The sequence below is a fragment of the Lagenorhynchus albirostris genome, chromosome 10 (genome assembly GCF_949774975.1).
Source record: "Lagenorhynchus albirostris chromosome 10, mLagAlb1.1, whole genome shotgun sequence".
NCBI classification, from domain to species: Eukaryota; Metazoa; Chordata; class Mammalia; order Artiodactyla; family Delphinidae; genus Lagenorhynchus; species Lagenorhynchus albirostris.
Genome location: NC_083104.1, coordinates 22,514,706 through 22,541,628, shown reverse-complemented (window position 1 = coordinate 22,541,628; position 26,923 = coordinate 22,514,706). Strand labels below are relative to the sequence as shown.

Sequence of the window (26,923 nt, the reverse complement as noted above, 5' to 3'; positions counted from 1 at the left end):
AAAGTCAACTGACCTTGTGGATGATCTAAACCTTGAAACCAGATCTGAGGCTGGTGTAGTGCACCTTCCACTGGGTACCACAGCCTTTTACTAGCAAAGCAATACTCCAGCACCATTGTCACCTCTCCCCACTAGAAGCATCTACTTTCCCAGGCCTTGGCCCCTCCTCACTTGTCCTATTGCTGGGAAGCAGGGAAGGAGGAAAGGAACTAACATTGACTTAGAACCTGCAATGCTCTGAACCCCGTCTTAGATGCATTATATTTGTTACCTTAGTAATTAACCATCACACAAAATCCTCAAGATGTGGGTACTATTATCTTTTAGATAGATGAAAAAAACTGAGGCTCAGAGATTTAAGTAACTTTCTCTGGGCTACAAAAGAACTAACTAACAGACTCAGGTCTGTGTAACGCTCAAGGCTGTTCGTTTGTTTTTTTTCATAACCTTACACTGCCTTCCATCTCCAAGCTCCCAATGACACCCAATATCATTTTCTTAATTTCTGCAACACCATAACCCAAGCCAGATGGCTTCAGTAGTAGTTCTGCTTTCCTAGAGGACAGCCAAGGACCACAAACAGCAGGTTGTCCCGGAAGTTTCTCTCCCATCATGTCTACTACTCTTTTGCCTCCTCTTCAAATTGCCCTTCTGGAACTCATTTACTAGCCAGAACAAATCTACTGCCTATGTTAGGTCCTGAAGGAAACAGATAAAACATGCAAATGGGGTATTTGAGTTGAGTATTATGAGGGTATTGTTATAAAAGTATGGACAGTGTTAAGAGAAACCAGAAGAGATGGTGAAGCACCCCATGGCTAGCAACAGCGGGGAGCAGTTAACCGTTGCCCAATCCCAACTGTGGCTTTGGAAGAAGAACATGCGCCTGTAGCCTCATAGCCTAGCAGGGAAGGAGCTGGGGAATAAACATGATGAAGTCTCCTCCTTCCATCAATAATAATAATAATAGATATCATAATAACAATAATAATAAAGAAAGGGAGAGAGTGGAACTGGAGGGACAAAAAAAAAGAATATGCAATATTCCCCCTGCTTTTCTACAAGCTGCTGCCACCAAAGTAGACAGGAACCCTGTGCTGAAGGGCACCTCTGTTAGAAAGGACCAGAATGCCTCCCTCTCATTCCCAGCTTCACTTCTGTCTCCCTGGCTGGAGTCCCAGCCAGCTTGCATGCAGACACACCTTCAGCACTGCATGGGCAGACGTGAGAGTCTCCACCATCTGGGTCAGGCAACTGGGGTTTTCAAGTTCATACTATCGTATCTTGAGTAGAAAAGCTGTATTCTTTCCCTAGCACATCTGCACTGTTAACATCTGTATGTTTCTGCTCTTTCCAAAGGCCTGACCTGTGTTTTCAACTCACTCTCTTGCTTTCTCTGGCCCTACTCTTTTTCTTGAACCCCTAGGAATATTTCTCCCCCAAACCCCTGTGCTTCCAGGCCCAGAGTGCCAGAGAAATCAAGTTATTTTCATTTTATGAATATGCATATACAAAACCCAAGATATTTTCCAAGAGAAATTGCAAATTTGATCTGCAAGAAATGTATTGCTATTTCTGCCAATGGGTAGAAGCATTGTGAAATTAGACTAAGGACAAACTAGTTTTGTGCTCTCAGAAAGCATTTTGCCTTTTTGGAGAGCAGAACTGCTTTTTCAGGAGGCTGATGTTGCTTGGAAAACAGCTTTTCATTTTCCAAACAACCATATAAAGTTGGGTTTTTGCCCTCCGTCAAACTTAGAAAAGGTGATGTACCAGTCAGAATGGCCATCATCAAAAAATCTAGAAACAATAAATGCTGGAGAGGGTGTGGAGAAAAGGGAACACTCTTGCACTGCTGGTGGGAATGTGAATTGGTTCAGCCACTATGGAGAACAGTATGGAGGTTCCTTAAAAAACTACAAATAGAACTACCATATGACCCAGCAATCCCACTACTGGGCATATACCCTGAGAAAACCAAAATTCAAAAAGAGTCATGTACCAAAATGTTCATTGCAGCTCTATTTACAATAGCCCGGAGATGGAAACAACCTAAGTGCCCATCATCGGATGAATGGATAAAGAAGATGTGGCACATATATACAATGGAATATTACTCAGCCATAAAAAGAAATGAAATTGAGCTATTTGTAATAAGGTGGATAGACCTAGAGTCTGTCATACAGAGTGAAGTAAGTCAGAAAGAAAAAGACAAATACCGTATGCGAACACATATATATGGAATTTAAGAAAAAAAATGTCATGAAGAACCTAGGGGTAAAGCAGGAATAAAGACGCAGACCTCCTAGAGAACGGACTTGAGGTTATGGGGAGGGGGAAGGGTGAGCTGTGACAGGGCGAGAGAGAGTCATGGGCATATACACACTAACAAACGCAGTAAGGTAGATAGCTAGTGGGAAGCAGCCGCATGGCACAGGGATATTGGCTCGGTGCTTTGTGACAGCCTGGAGGGGTGGGATAGGGAGGGTGGGAGGGAGGGAGACGCAACAGGGAAGACATATGGGAACATATGTTTATGTATGACTGATTCACTTTGTTATAAAGCAGAAGCTAATACACCATTGTAAAGCAATTATACCCCAATAAAGATGTTAAAAAAAAAGAAAGAAAGAAAATATCAAAACTGCAAACATAAAAAAATAAATTAAAAAATTAAAAAATTAAAAAAAAGAAAAAAAAAAAGAAAAGGTGATGTATGCTCTTCTTCACACAGATGAGTAAGTTAAGTACTTTGCTTCAGAAATCCTAATTTCTTTCCTAGACCACATTGGGATTTCCTTCCTCATGTTAAGTCCTCTCTCATGTAGTCAGCAGAATGTTACAATTTGATACTTTTTGGGTTCCTCACTGCTTCCCCTCTTCCCCTTACATTTGCTTGATGTATAACAACATGCTTGCAAAAAGAGTATGTAATTTTTTTCACCATCTACAACATAGTACAGAGAGTAGCAAATGAAAAAGACAGACCAAGAACAAAGGATGGGGATCTTAGTCACGGAAACACTTCAAACACTGAAAGCTTATGCCAGTTGAACTTTGTGGCAGTTGACAAAGATAGACCAATATTAAGTTATTTGTGTGCCTGCTATATAAGACTTCATTCCTCTCCTAAGCAGGGGGACATCCTTCCTTGCAACTTTTCTTTGCTCCTCCCATTTCTTGATGCTGACGCAGCATGCCCAGTGGTTTAGAGCACAGGCTCTGAAGTCTGACAGACAGATCTGGGTCTGTGTCTTGGTTCTGCCACCCTTTAGCAACATGGCTTTAGGTAAGCCCTTAACCTTACTGAGTCTCAGCTTCCTCACCTATAACATCAGGAAAATAATAGTCCCACTGCAGAAGAATTCTGTGATTATCAAATGAACCAAATGCATGTAAATCATTTAACGCCAGGCCTGACATACAGTAAGCGCTCAGTGAGGGTCAGCTATTATTTGCTAATTTCCATTTAGCTCCAAAAGCAATGCCACCTGTAGATTTATCTTCCCTCCTCCATATGAACTTTGTTCAAAATGTGACAGACATTTCCATTACATTTCTATTTTTAGTATCCTCTGTCCTAATTATTTGGTTTTGCATCATTGACAGAATTCTCTAGGCCCTTCACTGAGTGCTGTAGTCCTAAATGCTCTTCCTTTTCCTTAAAGCCATTCATACACTGAAGTGCTAGCATATCTGATTGATGACTGGAGCCTCCTGGGTCCTCCCCATCCAAAATAGTAAAGCCCTCCTCTGCTTTTGAGCTTCAACAAGTTTTTCCTTTTCCCATTGTTGTTCTAAGACCTAGCCCGACATCATTATGTGAGGCAAGTGACTGTCTCATTTTTAACCTTAAATTGTGAGTTCCCTTGGGATTTCCCTGGTGGTCCAGTGGTTAGTACTCAGTGCTTTCACTGCTGGTACCGGGGGTTCACTGCCAGGGTTCAATCCCTGGTGGGGGAACTAAGATCCCACAAGTGGCGTGGCACGGGCAAATTCTAAAAAATAATAAATAAATAAATAAATAATGCATTTCCCCTTTTATCTTTCATTTCACATCTCACTGCTACCTTGACTCTAACTACAATCTAATCATTTTCTGTTGTCCGACACAGTTTTTTCAGAAGCAGAATATAAATTTTAATCTTAATTGCTAAATGCACCACTTATTTTTTATTGAAATTATTCTGAGGGGTGTGGACTTCTTAATTTCTCGTTTATTGGTGCAGTTAAAATATAAAACAGATTAAAATGTAAGTTTTCTTCTTACTTTGAAAAGAACTTTAGGATTCAAAGTATTTTTAAATTTATAAAATATATGTAAGTTATAAAGAACAATGATATAATGAATGCCTGTGTACCCACTACTCAGTTTATGGGGAAAAATATTACCTTTGCTTTGAAATCCCCTTAAGTGTCCCCTCCTGAAATCATCTCTTTCTCTTCCCTTCAGAGGTAATGACCTTTACTGAATTTAGTTTATTATCTTTGCTTTTGCTTGCATTCCAATGAGTAAATGAATATATCACAATTTATTTCTGCATTTTATGTTGACGGATATTTGAGTTATTTCCAATATTTTAAAATTAAACTTTGTGGTTTGCAATAATTATGGACTCACATGACGTTGTAACAAGTGATAGGGAGACCTCCCACACAACATTTATTCAGTTTCCCCAAGTGTAACGTCTTGTAAAACTCTAGTACAGTATCATGGCCAGGATATTGACATTGATGTAGTAAAGAAAGATATAGTACATATCCATCAGCCCATGGATAGTCATACTCACTTTCTTCAAACCTTACCTCTTTCCTTAACCTGAGGCAACCCATAATCTGTTCCCCATTTCTATAATGTTCTCTTTTCAAGAATGTTTTTTAAATGGAATCATACAGTATATAACCTTTGAGACTTTTACTAATCTGCATAATTTTCTGGAAATTCATCCAGCTTGTTACATGTAACAATAGTACATTCCTTTTTGTTGCTGAGGCGTATTCCATGGTATGGATGTACCACAGTTTGTTTAACCATTTATCTGTTTAACAACTTCTGGTGTTTCTGGTTTTTGGCTATTAACGAATAAAGCTACAATGAACATTTGGGTACAGGTTTTGGTGTAAACCCAATTCCTCATCTCTCTATGCTAAATGCCTGGGAAAGCAATTGCTGGCTCATATGATAACTACATCGTTAGTTGTCTAAGAAACTGCTGAATGGTTTTCCAGAGTGGCTGTACTATTTTACAGACCCACCAGCATACTTGAGTAATTCAGTTTCTTTGCATACTTGCCAGGTTTTGGTATTGTCATTGTGCCTTATTTTACTCATTCTGATAGGAGTACAGTGAAATCATTTTATGGTTTCTATTTTCATTTCCATAATGGCTAATGATGTTGAGCATCTTTTCATTCTGCTTATTTACCATCTATATATCTTCTTTGGTGGAATGTCTTTTGCCTTTGTTCTATTTAGATTCTTTGCTTTATTAATGTTGTGCTTTAACAGTTCTTTAAATATTCTGAATACCTGACCTTTTCTGGATATATGGTTTGTGAATATTTTCTCCCTATGTATTTAGTTTGTCTTTTGATCTTCTTAATAGGATCCCTAGATCCCAGCCACTTTGCCTTGTCTTCACTGTGTAGAGTCATACATATCTCCTCCCCTAATCCCCCCAGAAATTTAGTTACACTTAGTGGGAGGAATAAGAAAAACTGTCTCTACTCTTTCTTCCCAGAAATGTAAGAGGCCCAGTTCTTTTTTTTTTTTCTTTACCTAGACCTGTGCTCTTAAATACATTAGCGCAAGTGAATATTTTGATTACAATTAAAATGAATTAAAATATCCAGGTCCTTTGTCACACTGGCCACATTTGAAGTGCTCAGTAGCCACATGGGGCAAGTGACTACCATATTGGACAAAAAGATTATAGAATATTTCCATCATCATCAAAGTTCTGGTAGGCAGCACTAGCTTAGAGTACATAAACAAGGGCAGAATTACTGGGTGGAAGAGTATGAGCTCCTTAACATTTATTATGTATTGCTAAGATGTTTTCCAAAGTAGTTGTGTTGATTTTTACTTCCATTAGCAGTGAATAACAATTCCTATCTTCCATATTTGTGTTAACACTGGGTAGGGTCAGACTTCAAACATTTTTTTAAAATTTATTTATTTATTCATTTATTTAATTTTGTTGGCTGTATTGGGTCTTCGCTGCTGCATGCGGGTTTTCTCTAGTTGCTGAGAGTGGGGGCTACACTTTTTCTGTGTGTGTGTGTGTGTGTGTGTGGAGATTTTATTTATTTTTTTAATATCCTTATTGGAGTATAATTGCTTTACAATGGTGTCTTACTTTCTGCTTTATAACAAAGTGAATCAGCTATACATATACATATATCTCCATATCTCCTCCCTCTAGCATGTCCATCCCACCCTGCCTATCCAACCCCACTGGGTGGTCACAAAGCACCGAGCTGATCTCCCTGTGCTTTGCGGCTGCTTCCTACTAGCTATCTATTTTACATTTGGTAGTGTATATATGGCCATGCCACTCTCTCACTTCGTCCCAGGTTACCCTTCCCCCTCCCCATGTCCTCAAGTCCATTCTCTAGTAGGTCTGCGTCTTTATTCCCATCATGCCCCTAGATTCTCCATAACCAGTTTTTTTTTTTTTTTTAAGATTCCATATATCTGTGTTCGCATACAGTATTTGTTTTCCTCTATCTGACTTACTTCACTCTGTATGGCAGACTCTAGGTCCATCTACCTCACTACAAATAACTCAATTTCATTTCATTTTATGGCTGAGTAATATTCCATTGTATATATGTGCCACATCTTCTTTATCCATTCAGCTGTTGATGGACACTTAGGTTGCTTCCATGTCCTGGCTATTGTAAATAGTCCTGCAATGAATATTGTGGTACATGATCCTTTTTGAATTATGGTTTTCTTAGGGTATATGCCCAGTAGTGGGATTGCTGGGTCATATGGTAGTTCTATCTTTAGTTTTTTAAGGAACCTCCATAATGTTCTCCATAGTGGCTGTATCAATTTACAATCCCACCAACAGTGCAAGAGGGTTCCCTTTTCTCCTCACCCTCTCCAGCATTTATTGTTTGCAGATTTTTTGATGATGGCCATTCTGACCAGTGTGAGGTGGTACCTCGTTTTAGTTTTGATTTGCATTTCTCTAATGATTAATGATGTTGAGCATCCTTTCATATATTTGTTGGCAATCTGTATATCTTCTTTGGAGAAATACCTGTTGAGGTCTTCTGCCCATTTTTGGATTGGGTTGTTTGTTTTTTTGATATTGAGCTGCATGAGCTGCTTGTAAATTTTGGAGATTAATCCTTTGTCAGTTGCTTCGTTTGCAAATATTTTCTCCTATTCTGAGGGTTGTCTTTTCGTCTTGTTTATGGTTTCCTTTGCTGTGCAAAAGCTTTTAAGTTTCATTAGTTCCCATTGTTTATTTTTGTTTTTATTTCCATTTCTGTAAGAGGTGGGTCAAAAAGGATCTTGCTGTGATTTATGTCATAGAGTGTTCTGCCTATGTTTTCCTCTAAGAGTTTTATAGTGTCTGGCCTTACATTTAGGCCTTTAATCCATTTAGAGTTTATTTTTACATATGGTGTTAGGAAGTGTTTTAATTTCATTCTTTTACATGTAGCTCTCCAGTTCTCCCAGCACCACTTACTGAAGAGGCTGTCTTTTCTCCATTGTATATTCTTGCCTCCTTTATCAAAGGTAAGGTGACCATATGTGCGTGGGTTTATTTCTGGGCTTTCTATCCTGTTCCATTGATCTATATTTCTGTTTTTGTGCCACTATCATACTGTCTTGATTACTGTAGCTTTGTAGTACAGTCTGAAGTCAGGGAGCCTGATTCCTCCAGCTCCATTTTTCTTTCTCAAGATTGCTTTGGCTATTTGGGGTCATTTTTGTTTCCATACAAACTGTGAAATATTTTGTTCTAGTTCTGTGAAAAATGCCATTGGTACTTTGATAGGGATTGCATTGAATCTGTAGATTGCTTTGGGTAGTATAGTCATTTTCACAATGCTGATTCTTCCAATCCAAGAACATGGTATATTTCTCCATCTGTTTGTATCATCTTTAATTTCTTTCATCAGTGTCTCATAGTTTTCTGCATACAGGTCTTTTGTCTCCTTAGGTAGGTTTATTCCTAGTTATTTTATTCTTTTTGTTGCAGTGGTAAATGGGAGTATTTCTTTAATTTCTCTTTCAGAATTTTCATCATTAGTGTAAAGGGATGCAAGAGATTTCTGTGCATTAATTTTGTATCCTGCTACTTTACCAGTTTCATTCATTAGCTCTAGTAGTTTTCTGGTAGTATCTTTAGGAATCTCTATGTATAGGATCATGTCATCTGGAAACAGTGACAGCTTTACTTCTTCTTTTCCAATTTGGATTCCTTTTATTTATTTTACTTCTCTGATTGCTGTGGCTAAAATTTCCAAAACAATGTTGAATAACAGTGGTGAGAGTGGGCACCCTTTTTTGTTCCTGATCTTAGTGGAAGTGGTTTCAGTTTTTCACCATTGAGGACGATGTTGGCTGTGGGTTTGTCATATATGGCCTTTATTATGTTGAGGTATGTTCCCTCTATGCCTACTTTCTGGAGGATTTTTATCATAAATTGGTGTTAAAACTTGTCGAAAGCTTTTTCTGCATCTATTGAGATGATCATATGGTTTTTATTCTTCAGTTTCTTAATATGGTGTATCACATTGATTGCATTGTGTATATTGAAGAATCCTTGCATTCCTGGGATAAACCCCACTTGATCATGGTGTATGAACCTTTTAATGTGCTGTTGGATTCTGTTTGCTAGTATTTTGTTGAGGGTTTTTGCATCCATATTCATCAGTGATATTGGCTGTAGATTACTTTCTTTGTGACATCTTTGTCTGGTTTTTGTATCAGGGTGATGGTGGCCTCGTAGAATCAGTTTGGGAGTGTTCCCTCCTCTACCATATTTTGGAAGAGCTTGAGAAGGATAGGTGTCTGCTGTTCTCTAAATAGTTGATAGAATTCTCCTGTGAAGCCATCTGGTCCTGAGCTTTTGTTTGTTGGAAGATTTTTAATCACAGTTTCAATTTCAGTGCTTGTGATGGGTCTGTCTGTACTTTCTATTTCTTCCTGGTTCAGTCTCGGAAGGTTGTGCTTTTCTAAGAATTTGTCCATTTCTTCCAGGTTCTCCATTTTATGGGCATATATTTGCTTGTAGTAATCTCTCATGATCCTTTGTATTTCTGCAGTGTCAGTTGTTACTTCTCCGTTTTCATTTCTAATACTATTAATTTGAGTCTTCTCCCTTTTTTTGTTTATTCTTTTCTTTTCTTTTTTTTTTTTTTTTGTGGTACACGGGCCTCTCACTGTTGTGGCCTCTCCTGTTGCGGAGCACAGCCTCCGGACACGCAGGCTCAGCGGCCATGGCTCACGGGCCCAGCTGCTCTACGGCATGTGGGATCTTCCTAGACTGGGCACGAACCCGCGTTCCCTGCATCGGCAGGCGGACTCTCAACCACTGCGCCACCAGGAAAGCCCTCCCTTTTTTTCTTGATGAGTCTGGCTAATGGTTTATCAATTTTGTTTATCTTCTCAAAGAACCAGATTTTAGTTTTATTGATCTTTGCTATTGTTTCCTTCATTTCTTTTTCATTTATTTCTGATCTAATCTTTATGATTTCTTTCCTTCTGCTAACTTTGGGGGTTTTTTTGTTCTTCTTTCTCTAATTGCTTTAGGTGTAAGGTTAGGTTGTTTACTTGAAATGTTTCTTGTTTCTTAAGGTAGGATTGTATTGCTATAAACTTCCCCCTTAGAACTGCTTTTGCTGCATCCCATAGGTTTTGGGTCATCGTGTTTTCATTGTCATTTGTTTCTAGGTATTTTTTGATTTCCTGTTTGATTTCTTCAGTGATCTCTTGGTTATTAAGTAGTGTATTGTTTAGCCTCCATGTGTTTGTATTTTTTACAGATCTTTTCTTGTAATTGATATCTTGTCTCATAGCATTGTGGTTCAAAAAGATACTTGATATGATTTCAATTTTCTTAAATTTTCCAGTGCTTGGTTTGTGACCCAAGATATGATCTCTCCTGGAGAATGTTCCATGAGCACTTGAGAAGAAAGTGTATTCTGTTGTTTTTGGATGGAATGTCCTATAAATAACAATTAAGTCCATCTTGTTTAATGCATCATTTAAAGCTTGTGTTTCCCTATTTATTTTCATTTTGGATGATCTGTCCATTGGTGAAAGTGGGGTGTTAAAATTCCCTACTATGATTGTGTTACTATTGATTTCCCCTTTTATGGCTGTTAGCATTTGCCTTATGTATTGAGGCGCTCCTATGTTGGGGCATAAATATTTACCATTGTTATATCTTTTTCCTGGATTGATCCCTTGATCATTATGTAGTGTCCTTCTTTGTCTCTTATAATAGTCTTTATTTTAAACTCTATTTTGTCTGATATGAGAATTGCTACTCCAGCTTTCTTTTGATTTCCAATTGCACGGAATATCTTTTTCCATCCCCTCACTTTCAGTCTGTATGTTTCCCTAGGTCTGAAGTGGGTCTCTTGTAGACAGCATATGTATGGCTCTTGTTTTTGTATCCATTCAGCCAGTCTATGTATTTTGGTTGGAGCATTTAATCCATTTACTTTTAACTTAATTATCGATATGTATGTTCCTATTACCATTTTCTTAATTATTTGGGGTTTGTTATTGTGGGTCTTTTCCTTCTCTTGTGTTTCCTGCCTAGAGAGGTTCCTTTAGCTTTTGCTGTAAAGCTGGTTTGGTGGTGCTGAATTCTCATAGCTTTTGCTTGTCTGTAAAGGTTTTAATTTCTCTGTCGAATCTGAATGAGATCCTTGTTGGGAAGAGTAATCTTGGTTGTAGGTTTTTCCCTTTCATCACTTTAAATATGTCCTGCCCCTCCCTTCTGGCTTGCAGAGTTCCTGCTGAAAGATCAGCTGTTAACCTTATGGGGATTCCCTTGTATGTTATTTGTTGTTTTTCCCTTGCTGCTTTTAATATTTTATCTTTGTATTTAATTTTTGATAGTTTGATTAATATGTCTTGGCGTGTTTCTCCTTGAATTTATCCTGTATGGGACTGTCTGCACTTCCTGTACTTGACTATTTCCTTTCTCATATTAGGGAAGTTTTCAACTATAATCTCTTCAAATATTTTCTCAGTTCCTTTCTTTTTTTCTTCTTCTGGGACCCCTATAATTCGAAAGTTGGTGCATTTAATATTGTCCCACAGGTCTCTGAGACTGTCCTCAGTTCTTTTCATTCTTTCTTTATTCTGCTCTGCAGTAGCTGTTTCAAGTCTTTTATCTTCCAGGTCACTTATCCATTCTTCTGCCTCAGTTACTCTGCTACTGATTCCTTCTAGAGAATTTTAAATTTCAGTTATTGTGTTGTTCATCATTGTTTGCACTTTAGTTCTTCTAGGTCCTTGTTAAATGTTTCTTGTATCTTCTGCATTCTATTTCCAAGATTTTGGATCATCTTTACTAACATTACTCTGAATTCTTTTTCCGGTAGACTGCCTATTTCCTCTTCATTTGTTTGGTCTGGTGGGTTTTCAACTTGCTCCTTCATCTGCTGTGTGTTTCTCTGTGTCCTTCTTTTGATTAACTTACTGTGTTTGGGGTCTCTTTTTCGCAGGCTGCAGGTTCATAGTTCCCATTGTTTTTGGTGTCTGCCCACAGTGGCTAAGGTTGTTTCAGTGGGTTGTGTAGGCTTCCTGGTGGAGGGGAGTAGTGCCTGTGTTCTGGTGGATGAGGCTGGATCTTGTCTTTCTGATGGGCAAGTCCTCTTCCGGTGGTGTGTTTTGGAGTGTCTGTGGCCTTATTATGATTTTAGGCAGCCTCTCTGCTAATGAGTGGGGTTGTGTTCCTGTCTTGCCAGTTGTTTGTCTCAGGGAGTCCAGCACTGTAGCTTGCTGGTCGTTGAGTGGAGCTGGGTCTTGGTGTTGAGATGGAGATCTCTGGGAGATTTTTGCTGTTTGATATTACGTGGAGCTGGGAGGTCTCTGGTGGACCAACGTCCTGAAGTCGGCTCTCCCGCCTCAGAGGCACAGCCCTGACACCTGGCTGGAACAGCAAGATCCTGTTATCCACACGGCTCAGAATAAAAGGGAGCCAGCAAGCGATCAAGCAAGCCAGGAAGCAAGAAGGATAGAAAGAAAGAAAGGAAGGAAGGAAGGAAGGAAGGAAGGAAGGAAGAGAGAGAGAGAAAGAAAGAAAGAAAGAAAGGGAGAAAAATTATATTTAAAAGTTATTAAAATAAAAAATGAAAAAACAATTATTAAAAATAAATTAAAAAGTAATAAAAAAGAAACAAAGAAAGAAGAGAGCAACCAAACCAAAAAACAAATCCACCAATGATAAGAAGTGCTAAAACCTATATTAAAAAAAAAACAAAAACGGGCAGACAGAACCCAAGGACAAATGGTAAAAGCAAAGCTATACAGACAAAATAACTCACAGAAGCATTCACATACACACTCACAAAAAGAGAAGAAGGGGAAAAATATACATATAGTTGCTCCCAAGTCCATGTCCTCAATCTGGGATGATTCGTTGTCTATTCAGGTGTTTCACAGATGCAGGGTACATCAAGTTGATTGTGGAGATTTAATCAGCTGCTCCTGAGGCTGCTCGGAGACATTTCCCTTTCTCTTCTTTGTTCGCACAGGTCCCGGGGTTCAGCTTTGGATTTGGACCCGCCTCTGCGTGTAGGTCGCCTGAGGGCGTCTGTTCCCACCCAGACAGGACGGGGTTAAAGGAGCAGCTGCTTCGGGGACTGTGGCTCACTCAGGCCGGGGGGGGGGGGGGGGGGGGGGAGGGAGGGGCGGAGATGCGGGGCAAGCCTGCGGCGGCAGAGGCCGGCGTGACGTTGCACCAGCCCGAGGCGCGCCATGCGTCCTCCCCGGAAGTTGTCCTGGATCACGGAACCCTGGCCGTGGCGGGCTGCACAGGCTCCCGGGAGGAGGGTGTGGAGAGTGACCTGTGCTCGCAAACAGGCTTCTTGGTGGCGGCAGCAGCAGCCTTAGCGTCTCATGCCCGTCTCTGTGGTCCCGTGGCTCGCGCCCGTCTCTGGAGCTCCTTTAAGCAGCGCTCTTAATCTCCTCTCCTCGCGCATCAGGAAACAAAGAGGCAAGAAAAAGTCTCTTGTCTCTTCGGCAGCTCCAGACCTTTTCCCCGGACTCCCTCCTGGCCAGCTGTGGCGCACTAGTCCCTTCAGGCTGTGTTCATGCCGCCAACCTCAGTCCTCTCCCTGCGCTCCGACCGAAGCCCGAGCCTCAGCTCCCAGCCCCCGCCTGCTCCGGCGGGTGAGCAGACAAGCCTCTCGGCCTGGTGAGTGCTGGTAGGCCCTGGTCCTCCTTGCGGGAATCTCTCTGTGCAGGAATCTCTTCGCTTTGCCGTCCGCACCCCTGTTGCTGTGCTCTCCTCCGCGGCTCTGAAGCTTCCCCCCTCCGCTACCCACAGTCTCCGCCCGTGAAGGGGCTTCCTACTGTAAAACCTTTCCTCCTTCACAGCTCCCTCCCACTGGTGCAGGTCCCATCCCTATTCTTTTGTCTCTGTTTTTTCTTTTTTCTTTTACCCTACCCAGGTATGTGGGGAGTTTCTTGCCTTTTGGGAGGTCTGAGGTCTTCTGCCAGCGTTCAGTAGGTGTTCTTTAGGAGTTGTTCCACATGTAGATGTATTTCTGATGTATTTGTGGGGAGGAAGGTGATATCCATGTCTTACTCTCCCACCATCTTGAAGGTCTCCCCATGGGGGCTACTCTTCGTTGCAGTGCACAGGCTTCTCATGGTGTTGGCTTCACTTGTTGCAGAGCACGTGCTCTAGGCATGTGGGCTTCAGTAACTGTGGCACACTGGCTTCAGTTGTTGTGGCTCGTGGGCTGTAGAGCGCAGACTCAGTAGTTGTGGCACACGGGGTTGCTTAATTGCTCCTCAGCATGTGGGATCCTCCTGGACAAGGGCTCGATCCCATGTCCCCTGCATTGGCAGGTGGATTCTCAACCACTGTGCCACCAGGGAAGTCTGCAGACTTCAAAAATTTTTGTCCTACTGATGGGAGTGAAAACGGTGAGGTATCATTTTCTCATTTACTAGAGAATGGATATCTTTTTATGTGGTTATTGACCATTATGAAAGAGATTGTTCAAATCTTTTGCCCATTTTTCTATTGGGATGTTTATCCTTTTCTTATTAATTCATAGAACTTTAAAAAATGTATTGGATGCTCATATTTTGTCAAGTAGATGTACTGAAAATGGCTTCTCCACTTTGTAGTTATCATTTTATCTATGGCTTTTATTAATCAGTATAGCATAGGCTAATCGGGAGTAACAAATAAACCTTGAACCTCAGTGGATAACAAAGGCTGATGTTAGTCACTGGTCCTCTCTTGAAGCTGTGCCTTAGAAAACACATGGCAGGGCTTCCCTGGTGGCGCAGTGGTTGAGAGTCCGCCTGCCGATGCAGGGAACATGGGTTTGTGCCTGGGTCCGGGAAGATCCCACATGCCGCGGAGCGGCTGGGCCCATGAGCCATGGCCGCTGAGCCTGCGCGTTGGGAGAGGCCACAACAGTGAGAGGCCCGCGTACCGGAAAAAAAAAAAAAAAAAAGAAAACACATGGCAAAGGAAGGAAAGCTGAGGACTCTGTAGGTTATTTCTAAGTGCGAGGCCTGGAAGTGGCTTCTGTCACTCCTGTCCAAATTGCATCTCATCATTCGGCCCCAAAGGAGGCTGGGAAGTGTAGAATACTCCCACACTGATATTTGGGAGTACTCAAGTCTCTACCACATGGTGTTTTAAATGAACAGATGCTCTTAATTTTAATGTAATTGAATTCAACTCTCTTTGTGGTTTCTACTTCTGTCGTATTTAAGAAATCTATCTCCACTACAGATCAACTCCAGAAAAAATGGAGAATTCCTTGGACAGAATGGTGAAGATTTTTTTTATATTGCCTTCTAAAATTGTTATACTGTTGCTGTTCACATTTAGGTCTTTAATTCCTATGGAATTGTCTTGCTTTAGTTAGGAGTCAGTTTTATTTCAGAACTATTTATAGAAAAATCCCTGTTTCCCACTAGTCTGTCAATCGAACTTCCATAGGTGTGTGGATATATTTCTGAGCTCTCCACTCAGTTCCACCAGTCTATTCATCTATCCCTGGACCAATACCACTTTATCATAAATATTAGATTTTTATAACTCTTAATACCTGGTAAGGCAAATATCTTCTCTATATATTTCCTATTATGGGATGTTTTGACTATTTTTGTTCTTTGTCCTCTGTTTACATCATAATTTTTTGCCAAATTTCAAAGTAAAAACTATTCAAATTGAATATATGGATCAATCTGGGGAGAAGCAATATTTTTATAATACTGAGTCTTCCCGTCTACGAACCATGGTACATCTTTACATTTATTTAGCTCTTTTTTAATATGTTTCCATAGAGTTTCACAGGTTTTTGTTGTTGTTAAGGTCTTGTGCAACTTTGGTTAGATTCATTTGTTGGTACTATTGCAAATGCTATCTTTTAAAGATGTACATATTTCAACTGTCTATCCTTTATGGAAACTTAATTTTTTTTTGTATATGTGTGCACTTTTCTTTTTAATTTTTAGATATTTCCTCCTGGCTTTCATCCAGAAACAAGGTTTAGATGGCTAATTTTATTTTCTACTCCTGAGAGGTACAATTTTATTTCTAGTTTGCCTGCTGACGGTGTAATTTTCTAGCTCAGGTTAATGTGTGGAATCTCCTAGTAGGCTTCCCACTCTGAGAGATTTTTCTTATGTCTTCATTCTCTGTGAGGCCGTGGAAAGTGAAGTTCAGAGTTATTTGGGTTCAGAAGTTGCCCTTGGGGTAAAGGTGAGCTCTGATCCTCTGCTTACCATGTTGGACTCTTGTTTTCCCTTAACTTTAGGTCTCTGGAGAATTCTTACCTTCTTGCCAATTTGTCAAAGCAGTAAAATAGATATTCATATTTTTATTTACTTTTACTTACTTTTAGTCGAGAGTCAGTTAGATTATTTAGTCTACCGTGTTGCCAGAAACTGAAATTGAGATACAGGCACTAACACATATATTATTAAACACCTTCAAAAATACCTATAATAATTCTAAAAATATTTCTCTATAATTATTTTTAAAGGCTTAATTTAAATTAGTTCAATTGCTATTTTGCTATCAAGAATTACAAATCTTTTTTTTTTGCGGTACGCAGGCCTCTCACCGTTGTGGCCTCTCCCGTTGCGGAGCACAGGCTCCGGATGCGCAGGCCCAGCGGCCATGGCTCACAGGCCCAGCCGCTCCGCGGCATGTGGAATCTTCCCGGACCAGGGCACGAACCCATGTCCCCTGCATTGGCAGGCGAAGTCTCAGCCACTGTACCACCAGGGAAGCCCCAAGAATTACAAATCTTGATAGCAAAGTATTGTCACTCTACCTACTTTAACTGGTTACTTTTTTTTCCCCCCTCATTTTTTTTTCTTACTTGGCTGTTAAGTCAATAAAGTGCTCTTAGGCTTGTGGTCAACAAAGTTATCTTATCCTTCTTGTTAGATGGATTGACATTTAAAAAAATTCCACTCAGCCTCCTAACACTATGGCCAATATTTTACACTCTAAGTCGGTGAGAGTTGATGGTAAACTTGCTAGATCTTGCAAAGTCAAGTTGTCTCTGATATAAACTTTCTTCCCTTTCTTGACAATCAACAAATGGCCATTGAGTTTCCACCACAAATCTGTTACATGATAATGGCAAGCTTATTCTGATAGCCATGGGGATTTTGTTTTTGTTTTTACATCTTTATTGGAGTATAATTGGTTTACAATTGTGTGTTAGTTTCTGCTTTATAACAAAGTGAATCAGTTATACATATACATATGTTCCCATATCTCTTCCCTCTTGCGTCTCCCTCCCTCCCACCCTCCCTATCCCACCCCTCCAGGCGGTCACAAAGCACCGGAATTTAAGAAAAAAAAAATGTCATGAAGAACCTAAGGGTAAGACAGGAATAAAGACACAGACCTACTGGAGAACAGACTTGAGGATATGGGGAGGGGGAAGGGTGAGCTGTGACAAGGCGAGAGAGAGGCATGGCCATGGGGTTTTAAACCAGATTTTCCCCAGAGTGAGAATCTGATTAAACAGATCTTCTGTGATAGTGCTAACTCTGCCCCTTCTTTCACAGATTCCCTACAGCAATTTCTCAGGGAGACTGGAGGATATAGTTAATTGCTTTTTCATATTTCTCCTCTGTGATGGTAAAGCCAACACATAAAACATAGAAATAATAATTTAAGCCCTAAAGAAACCTCTGGCAATTCAATGAAGAAAAATTCAAAATTATTAATTCATTTTAGTGCATTATCATTATAATTAACATTAAAATACTTAAAGCAATATCCCAATGTATTAACTTCCTTTTTCTTGAGAAGTGAACATTGGCCCACAAGGTATCATATGTGGGTGTATAATCTCATCAGTAGAGATCTGTTGTAAATCTTGTTCTATAACTTCAAAAAATCTGATAAATATGTCTCATGAAGTATTTGCTCAGATCATTAAAACACTGCCCTTTTGAGTGGTCAATAAAGTTAACTGATACATTTTCTTAAATACTTTAAATGTCATTAAAAATACTTATGTTTTAAAATAACTGATCTCTGCTGTTGAAAAAGAAAATAGAGATAAGGAGATAGAAAAAAATCCCTTATTTCATTTCTCAGAAATAACCACTATAACATTTTCAAAAAGTTTTATTACAAAATAATTTCAAATTTACAGAAAGTTTGTAAGAATAATACAGAGGACTTCTATGTACCCCTCATCTAGATTTTATATATATATATATATTTCTATATCCTGCATATATAAAAATCTATTTTTTTATATATATATATATAAATGTATGTATATTTACTGTGTTTTTCTGAATCATTTTCTGATATATTTCCTAAGAGCAAGGACATTCCATTACATAACTACAATTCTATGATGAAGTTTGGGAAGTTTGGCATTAATACAATGTCCTGATTTAAAATGCAATCCGTATTCAAATTTTGTCATTTTTTTCAATAATGTTCAGTATAACAATTTTCCCCTGATCCAGGGTTCAATCAAGAATCATATATAGAATTTAGTGGACATGACTCTTTGGTGTCTTTTAATCTGGAACATTTCCTCAGCCTTTCTTTATCTTTTATGACATTGACATTTTTGTGGAGAAGAGGCCAGTTGATTTCTAGAATGAGTCTCAATTTGTCTGATATTCCTTAAATTTGAAAGCGCTTTGAAAGAGTTGTATAAACTCACTGTCAGCCCTGCCTCCCCTTCTCTCTTGAAATCCTAATTTACTCTGACTTTTGTCCCTACCATTCTTCCAAGATTGCTTTCATTCAGGTCATCAGTGATCTTCATGTCACAAAAGTCAATGGCCTTTTCTCAGTCCTCCTCTTATTCAACCTTTGAGCAGAATTTTTATTTTTATTTTTTTATTTTTTCTGTATGCGGGCCTCTCACTGTTGTGGCCTCTCCCGTTGCGGAGCACAGGCTCCGAACGCGCAGGCCCAGCGGCCATGGCTCACAGGCCCAGCCGCTCCACGGCATGTGGGATCCTCCCAGACCGGGGCACGAACCCGTGTGCCCTGAATCAGCAGGTGGACTCTCAACCACTGCGCCACCAGGGAAGCCCTGAGCAGAATTTGATAGAATTTATCTCCTCCTCCTCTTTGAGGATATCATACTTTTGCCACTAGGTTTCCTTCACATAGCTCTTTCCTTTATCTCTTTGCTCAGTAGTCCCTTCTTCTAAGTTTTGCTGGACTCTCTTAAGCTTTCATTCCCTAAATGACAAAATAGTATATGGCTCAGTCCTCAGACCTCTTTGCCTTCTACACTTATTTTCAAGGTAGTTTCACCTAACTAGAACATGGATTTAAATACCAGTCTAAATCTATAAAACCAGCCTAGAATTCACTCTTGAACTCTAGATCATACATCCAACTTTCTACCTCCCATTTGGAACTCCTATAGGCATCTCAAACTTAATATGTCCATTACCAATTTCTTGATAATTTTTTGAAAGCCTGCCAGTCTTTTCACTCTACTCAGAATAAAAGTCAAACTCCCTTAGAGGGCATTACATAACATGGTTTCCCATTAATTTGCTTGTCTCGTCTCCAACCTTCTCTCCTTCTACTTACTCTATCCTGCCACACCAAGTACACTTGTACCTTGGGACCTTTACACTTTCTGTTCCCTCTGCCTGGAATCCTTTCCTCCAGAAACCTACACGACTTATTGTCTTATTTCAGGTTTCTGGGGAAATAATTTCTTATCAGAGAGGTGTTTCTTAAACACCTTAAATAATATTGAAATGTTCCCTGCACCAGCCATATCACTCTTTATTCAGTATTCCTGTTTTACTTCTCTTTGTTCCACTTATTATTATCTTAAATACAGCTTTTTCTCTCTATCCCCTCCCCTAGTAGAATGCTAACTCCACGTGCATAGACATTTCGCTTTGTTTACTCTTATACATACAGCTCTTAGAATAGTCATTAACTCATAGTAGGCGTTCAGGAAACATCTGTGAGGTGAATGAATATCCTTTCAGATCTTTTCTATACCTAGAAGTGTCTATTTAAAAATTATTTGGATAATGCGCTCTCTACGGTTCTGTCAATTGCTTTCTTACTTAGTGTTATGTCCTGAACATCTTTCTACGTCACCAAAAATAGATCTAAATCATTTTCCATAGCCTTAGAATATTCCATTGTATAGAGGTGGCATAGCTGATTTATTCAAACTCAACTGATGGACAGTTGGATTGTTTTCAGTTTTTTTGCTATATCAAACAATGCTGCAACTAATAACCTTATGTTGAAGTCTTTTGTAATGCAATTTGTCAAACAACTATTGAGTATCTGCTTTATGCAATTCACTGGTCTGAGCAATGGGATGGGAAAGCAGAGACAAATGTGACATGGTTTCTGCATTCAGCGAGCTCATGACCTACTCAGAGAGACAGATGATGATAAATAAGGATGATATATCTTAGAGAATTATGAGTACTGCAAGACCAGTAAAGAAGTACAATGTGGAATTCAGGGATAGGAATTACCAGAGATAAAGAAAGAGGTAGAAAGAGTTTCTGGAAGGTCTATATAGGTCTATATAGTTAAATTGGGCTTTGGTAAATGTTTCATTCAATTGACAGAGGGGCTCTGGAGGAGAGAGTGCAACAGTCAGAGGATGGTGGGAACTATCCTTGGGTAAGTTAACTCTCTAATTTGGCTAGAACAGAAGATGGGTGAGTGATAAGGCCAGAAATGTAGGTTGAGGCAGGAGCATATGGCAGATAAAAAATCACTGTCAACTCAAAGGACCCAGGGATAGAAAATATTATAGAAATGGATCCACTTGACTTACCTATCAGATATTTCATTTTGGGGAAAACAATTTACCTGGGCTATCCCGGCCTGTGAGAATTCAGATTCATTATTCCTAGATATTCTGGTATTTGAAGAGAAACGGAAAAATTTGTCTTTTTAAAAGATAAAAGTTCCTGACTTTTAACTGCTGGCCATCAACTCCTATTTTTTCACAACCTCTTTTTGTGAACCACAGAACAAAATAGCAACAATAATAATAAAACTCCCAATTCACTCACTCCTAATGGGCCGTATGTATCCTGCGAGTCCCCAGTTTGTAAACTCTGCCCTGAATAGACACTGTCTACTAATATGGTGAATTTCAATCTTTTGGACCTTGAACCACAGCAAAAAATTCCATTCTACATTGAGACCTAACATGCACACACATAAACATAGATAAATGAAGCTTTCTGAAAACGATACTCGATCCTAACAATTTACTTAACTGAAAGGAAAGCACTCTGATCTAGTCTACTGCGATCTAGTCTATTCTATTCTAAAAGGAAATGTTTGTCTTGACCTACTAAATTAACTTCAGGACTCACAATGGTTTCAAAACTTATTAAAAACACTGTCCTGACTATGATAATTCTTTTGCCCTCTAAATCTGTGTTATCTTGTAATATCGCTTAAGAATTGCCTTCTCAGGTGCTTAGAATTTAGGGAGCCAACTAGAACATAAATAGCTCTGGGCAGGATCTGCTCTTTTCTCTTAGACCCACAGGCTCAGCAAATGTAACATATATTTGACTCTTGGATGCTAGGACTTGGGCCTTTGAGGGCCTCCACAAATCGGCTTTTATATTCTGAGTCCCAGGAGCTGTGGATCTGTAACCCTATTATTTAGCTGGAGGAGATGGTCAATGGATATCAGTTAAGAAACTGTTTGTGACTAACTCAGCCAGCTCCCCTCCAACAATGTATCTATGAACCTCAGCTTGAGAGTGAGATCCTCATGACCTCAAGGTCAAATTGACTCAGCTGACCACTCCTCCAGCTCCTCCCCTCAATACCTGTCCAGGTCCCGATCAGTAGATTCACTATGAAGGACGAGTCATAAAGGACCCTACTATTTTAAGCTTCAAGTGATCAGAACCCTTCCCGGTTACTAAGAAACACAAATGATTTTAGTTGCCTTGAAATTAAATGTAGCCTAGAACACATCAATATTTGTCAGGTCATATTGCAAATGAGCTACTGTATTCATAATGGATGTGTCACCATCATAAATATGACACAAGGGCATTTTCAAAGAGATGATTATCCACTCTGATGGGAGAGAAATACAAGCTTAAGAAATTAACATTCTCACCACCTCCTTGTCTCTCTTTGCTTTGCATTATTTAGGGATCTCTGGTGACTCGATTGAAGTCCTCCCTGCCCCCCGAAACCTGCAGAGTACAGAGCTTTTGGAATATACACCACCCTGATATCAAAGGAAGGAGCCCTGTTGGAGGAATTGACATTTCCCCTCTCATCTCTGGGTTAATGGAAAGACCTGTATTCAAAGGTACCTTTGTCTCAGCGGGAACACCGCAAGACATCTTTTGTTTTGATTTATATTGGTTGCAGGTACATGCTGGATCAAAGCACATGAGAATGGGAGAAAGAAGCCAGATGCATAGTTGATCCAGGGGGAAAACTGAACTATAGGACATTTTACTTCTTTGTTTAGCAAGCTGTATAATAACTGGCCAACATTATTTATTATTATACTATTTATATTTTAAAATTTATTATAGCACTTATTATTTATTCTTATTATTTATTATTGAGCACTCGTCATACACAAGACCAGTGGTCCCCAACCCTCCTGTTCATTCAAATCTCTTGAGGGGCTTTTTAAAACTATAGTTGCCCTGGCCTCACCCCCAAAGGCTCTGGTTTAATTGGTCGTGGCTGGGGCCCAGACAGTGGCACTTTTGAACAGTGCTAAGGTGATTCTAATATGCAGCCAGGGTGGAGAACCACTGTGTTAGGTACTATTTAAAAACTTTTAAATTAGTAGCTCTTTCAATACTCATAGTAAGTCTATAAGGTTGCTATGATTATCATTATCCTCAATTTTCAAATGAGAAAATAGAATTAAAGAGAGTTAAGCATCATTCCTATGAGTGTACAGGCCAGTAGAGGTGGAATCCAAATTTCTCTCCAGGTATTTGGATTCCAAAATGCAAAGCAAGTTTCATGCAAAGATCAAGGGCAAGAGAAACACTTTCTGCCAGGTGTTTGGGGCAAGAGTCATAAAAAGATGACTCCAAAGGAAGACAAAAAGGTGAAATAGAAAGTTTAAAGCATCTGCAAGCCTGGCTTCATGGGTGTGCAACCTGTACATGGGCTCAGAAGGGTCCCATGCTTGGTTTAATGCTCTGTGTTGCTGTCTTGGAATTCTTAATACATTTTGAACAAGAAGCCCCACATTTTCATTTTGCACTGGGCTCTACAAATTGTGTAGCTGGTATGAGTTTGATGAGGTAGGTGATTGCTTCCCTGGAGTGATTTCAGCAATTTCAGTGAAGTAGGGACCATCTCCTTCTTTGGGAGCACTTTTCCTAGAGCTGGAAAAGCAAACATCAAAGGCATTGACAAGGGAGCCATAGAACTCTGAGTTGCATGCCCTCTCTAGAGGCAAGGGGCCAGAGTGAGGGGGTGGGGCAAATAAAAACAGCAGATGCTCTAAAATATAGGTCCTTCCATCTTTCTAAGTAATAATCGCTAACATTTATTGAGTGTTTTCTATGTTCTAAGCACTGTTTTATGTAGTCTACATGCATTGTTTCCTTTAATCATCACCACTCTATGAGATACATACCATCATTTTATCCCCTTCTTATGGATGAGGGAAATGAGATACAGAAAGGTTAAATAACTTACCCAAAGTCACAGAACCATGTAAGAGGAGGAACTGAGGTTTTAACCAGACCTGTGCACCTCCCCATTACACTGTGTGGTCCCTTAGAACATAATGGATCAATTCCTATGTGTTCACCTGAGCTCCTGACCGTTGCACTCTCCAGAGGTGCTCCTTACCAATCTCCTATCTCATAATTCCCTTACATGGAGGGAGTCAGGTGTCACAGGAAACAAAAAGTTCAGGAATTAGGAGGCTCCAGTTCTTGTCCGGTTTCATCCCAGCTGTTTACTGGTCAGATAACTCTAAGCAAGTCATTTTATTAAGTTCTTTATTTTTACCCCATCATCACCCATTCATGGGACACTTTAAATGCGCTAGGCACTGTGCTCCTTTCTTGAATTTCAATAGCAAATCAGAATAGGTCTCTTCCCTTTTGGAATATGCCTCATTCTGAAAAGGGATTTGAGGTACTTAATTACCAGTTTCAGTTTCCCTGCTTGTTAAAAAGAAAGCAGATGTGAACTGAGTTGTGGGTGGGAGTGAGGGGAAATAATAGCTATTTAAATTTAAAAATGGAAGGATTGTGATTGCAAATATGGATTGCAAATATGATCTGTTATTACATGGATTTCCACCCCTAGACAGTTTGGGCCACTTACCGAGTTCCCAAGTGCGACTCGTGATTACATGGCCAGCTATCTCGTCTCCTGTTTGAATCCTACACTTACTTTAAGACTAAGAGCAAATTCCATCTATTTCAGTTGATTTCTTTTTCTGGGATTCTTTAAAACCAAACCATAACAGGGATGGTGATTCTAAGAGTAACTAACCTTTATGGAACACTCACCATGGGCAGATGCAATGACAGTACTTATTGGATTAGCTCATTTAATTTAACCCTTAAAACAACCCAGTGAGATAGGTACATTTTACAGGTGAGAGGACTAAAGCTAGGGAAGGAGTACTAATCCCAGATACTATTCCAAGAGTCAGGATTCAAACCCTGGGTTTGAATGGATCTAGTGTCCAGGCTCTTAAACACTGCTGTGGTCAACCACTTATTTAGTATTTCTATTACTACATAAATATATATTATATATGCATATTTACATTCATACAAATATTAGTATTTACCTCATATTATTTTTGCATGTTGATATACCTCAACTTATTTAGCACTTGACTCAAAATATTATTGTACATTGACTTAGAACGTATGTCATGTGTTAGGCTTCCAAGCCCCTAGAGAAAGCTATATTTTAGACTTAATGTCTTATGCAGCATTTTAAATCATGTCTTGCATGGTGTAGATACTAAAACATATTGACTGACCAAAATCCAAATGGAAAATATACAATAATACCTAACCTCAGGTCAAGCAAAAAAACTACAGAATAGTTTATATGAGACCATAATTTCCCTTGGTTTGACATCAATTCTTTGTTCCCCAAACTTCTAGAATTTTATTTAGAAAGATAGGTTTGTTTTCCTCCCAACGAAAGAGTGGTTATTGAGCATTTTTCCATATCCCAGGTATTATCTAAGTGCTCTACCTGCCTTAAGCCACATAATCTTCATAAACATAGTGAATGTATTGCACCTTTCTGCCTGGTTTACCCTTAGGCATTTACATTTACTCCTTGTAACACCAGTGCTTCAGGGGAAGCAAACCTGTCTCCAGCTCCAAAATGAGTCTGATTTGTCTTCTATGTCTTTGATAATAATTGGTGTAGGAACTCAGGCATAAGACAGCCAACCATTCCTGGACAAAAGAATTGGTTCAGGAAATGGCATATGACTCTGTGTAAGCAAAGGAGACAGGATGGGATGTTTGCTGAGGGTATTTGGAAAACAGAAAGCCATGGAAAAAGATGGCTTGGCTGTGGACATGTCATGGCAGACTATGGTAGCCTTTTCACTACCAGCTCAAGGATGAAGTCAACGGAGAGAAAAAAGGAGGGACAGGAGAATCACAAAGAAACAGATTCTGTGTCCTGGTTAGTCTGCCCTATCTGTAGGACTTTTCATATGTTGAACCAATAAATTACCTTTATCAGTAAAGCAGACTTGAAATGGACATTCTGTTCCTTGTCTCTAAAACCATTCTATTACATGAGTACTCTGTTATGTTATATACCAGTATTAATATAAAAGGATACAACATGAATGAAAATATGTAATAATAGAAATACATATAACATTTGCAGAGTGCTTAATGTTTTAAAAAGTGCCTATTATGCATTTTAATCTCATTGAGTTTCTAGACGCCTAATAACAGGTTACACAGAAAAGATTGCAGTAGTAGTATATCTTACTTAGGAGATGTGTTCTAAATATACAGGGGTAAAATTGTATATAGTCAAAGTTACCTTTTTTTTTTTTTTTTTACTGGTACACGGGCCTCTCACCGTTGCGGCCTCTCCCGTTGAGGAGCACAGGCTCCGGACGCGCAGGCTCAGCGGCCATGGCTCACGGGCCCAGCCGCTCCGCGGCATATGGGATCTTCCCGGACCGGGGTGCGAACCCGTGTCCCCTGCATCAGCAGGCGGACTCTCAACCACTGCGCCACCAGGGAAGTGCTCAAAGTTACCTTTGAGAATACCAGCCTTCAATATGTACAGCTCAGTCAGTTTCTCCTTTCTCTCTTCCACCATTCATTCTAGCAGTCAAAAAATATTTACTGAGCACATTCTATGTGTCACATGCTAGCATGGAGTCATGACAAGTTCTCTGATCTCATGAAAGTTACTTCCTAGTGTACGAGAAAATTATTAAATAGATAAAGAAGATAATTATAGACTGTGGTAGTTTCTAGAAAGTTTGGGATTATCGAGATCAACAAAGGAGCAGGAGACTTGCAGTGAAGTTTGTCAGGGAAAGCCTTTCTGAGGAGGTGACTGAGCCCTGAAGGATGAGAGTGTTGACAAATGCCCAGGGGAGCATTGTAGACAGAAGGAAGAACAATAATGACAGTCTTCAGCTGGGAAAATGTTTGATGTTTGTGAGTAACGGAAGAATAGTCTACCTGGACAGTAGTGAGTGATGGGGAAAGGGGAGAAGATGAGCTCACAGAGGAAGGTGATCGTTAGAATACGCAAAATCTTTTGGTAGGGTGTGGTATGGAAATTGAATTTTATACTGATGGAGATGGAGGGGAAAACCAATGAAATGCTTTGAGCAAGGTAGTGGCATGCTCTGATTTGAGGTTTTAAAAGAATCATTATGATAAGGGCTAAGAGAGGAAAATAAACCAAGTTAGGGAACAGTTGAAGTTCAAAAATGTTATAGTAGTGTGTGATAGGGGAGAAGGAGAGAAGTGGTTAGAAAGGAAATGTATTTTGGAAGAAGAACTGACAGAACTTGGTGATGTTTGGATGTTAGAAGAGAGTAAAGGGAAGGAAGGCATCAATGATGACACTTCAGCTTTTGTCCTAATCACTTGGGGGTAGAAGGATGCCATACGCATGGACAGGACTACAGTACAAGCATTCGAATGAGAACTGAAGAGCTCTGTTGAGGACCTGTCAAGTTTGAGGTGCATATAGTGGGCATGTTA

At 39.7% G+C, this 26,923-nt stretch overlaps 1 protein-coding gene across 1 annotated transcript in view; it reads left to right on the top strand.

The window, feature by feature from the left end:
- Positions 1 to 26,923, top strand: part of TAFA1 (TAFA chemokine like family member 1) — a 699,324-nt gene that overhangs the window by 62,612 nt on the left and 609,789 nt on the right. The window contains exon 2 of the mRNA XM_060163960.1: positions 21,861 to 22,023. The gene's annotated coding sequence lies outside the window, so the exon portion shown is untranslated. The remainder of the gene's footprint in view (positions 1 to 21,860; positions 22,024 to 26,923) is intronic.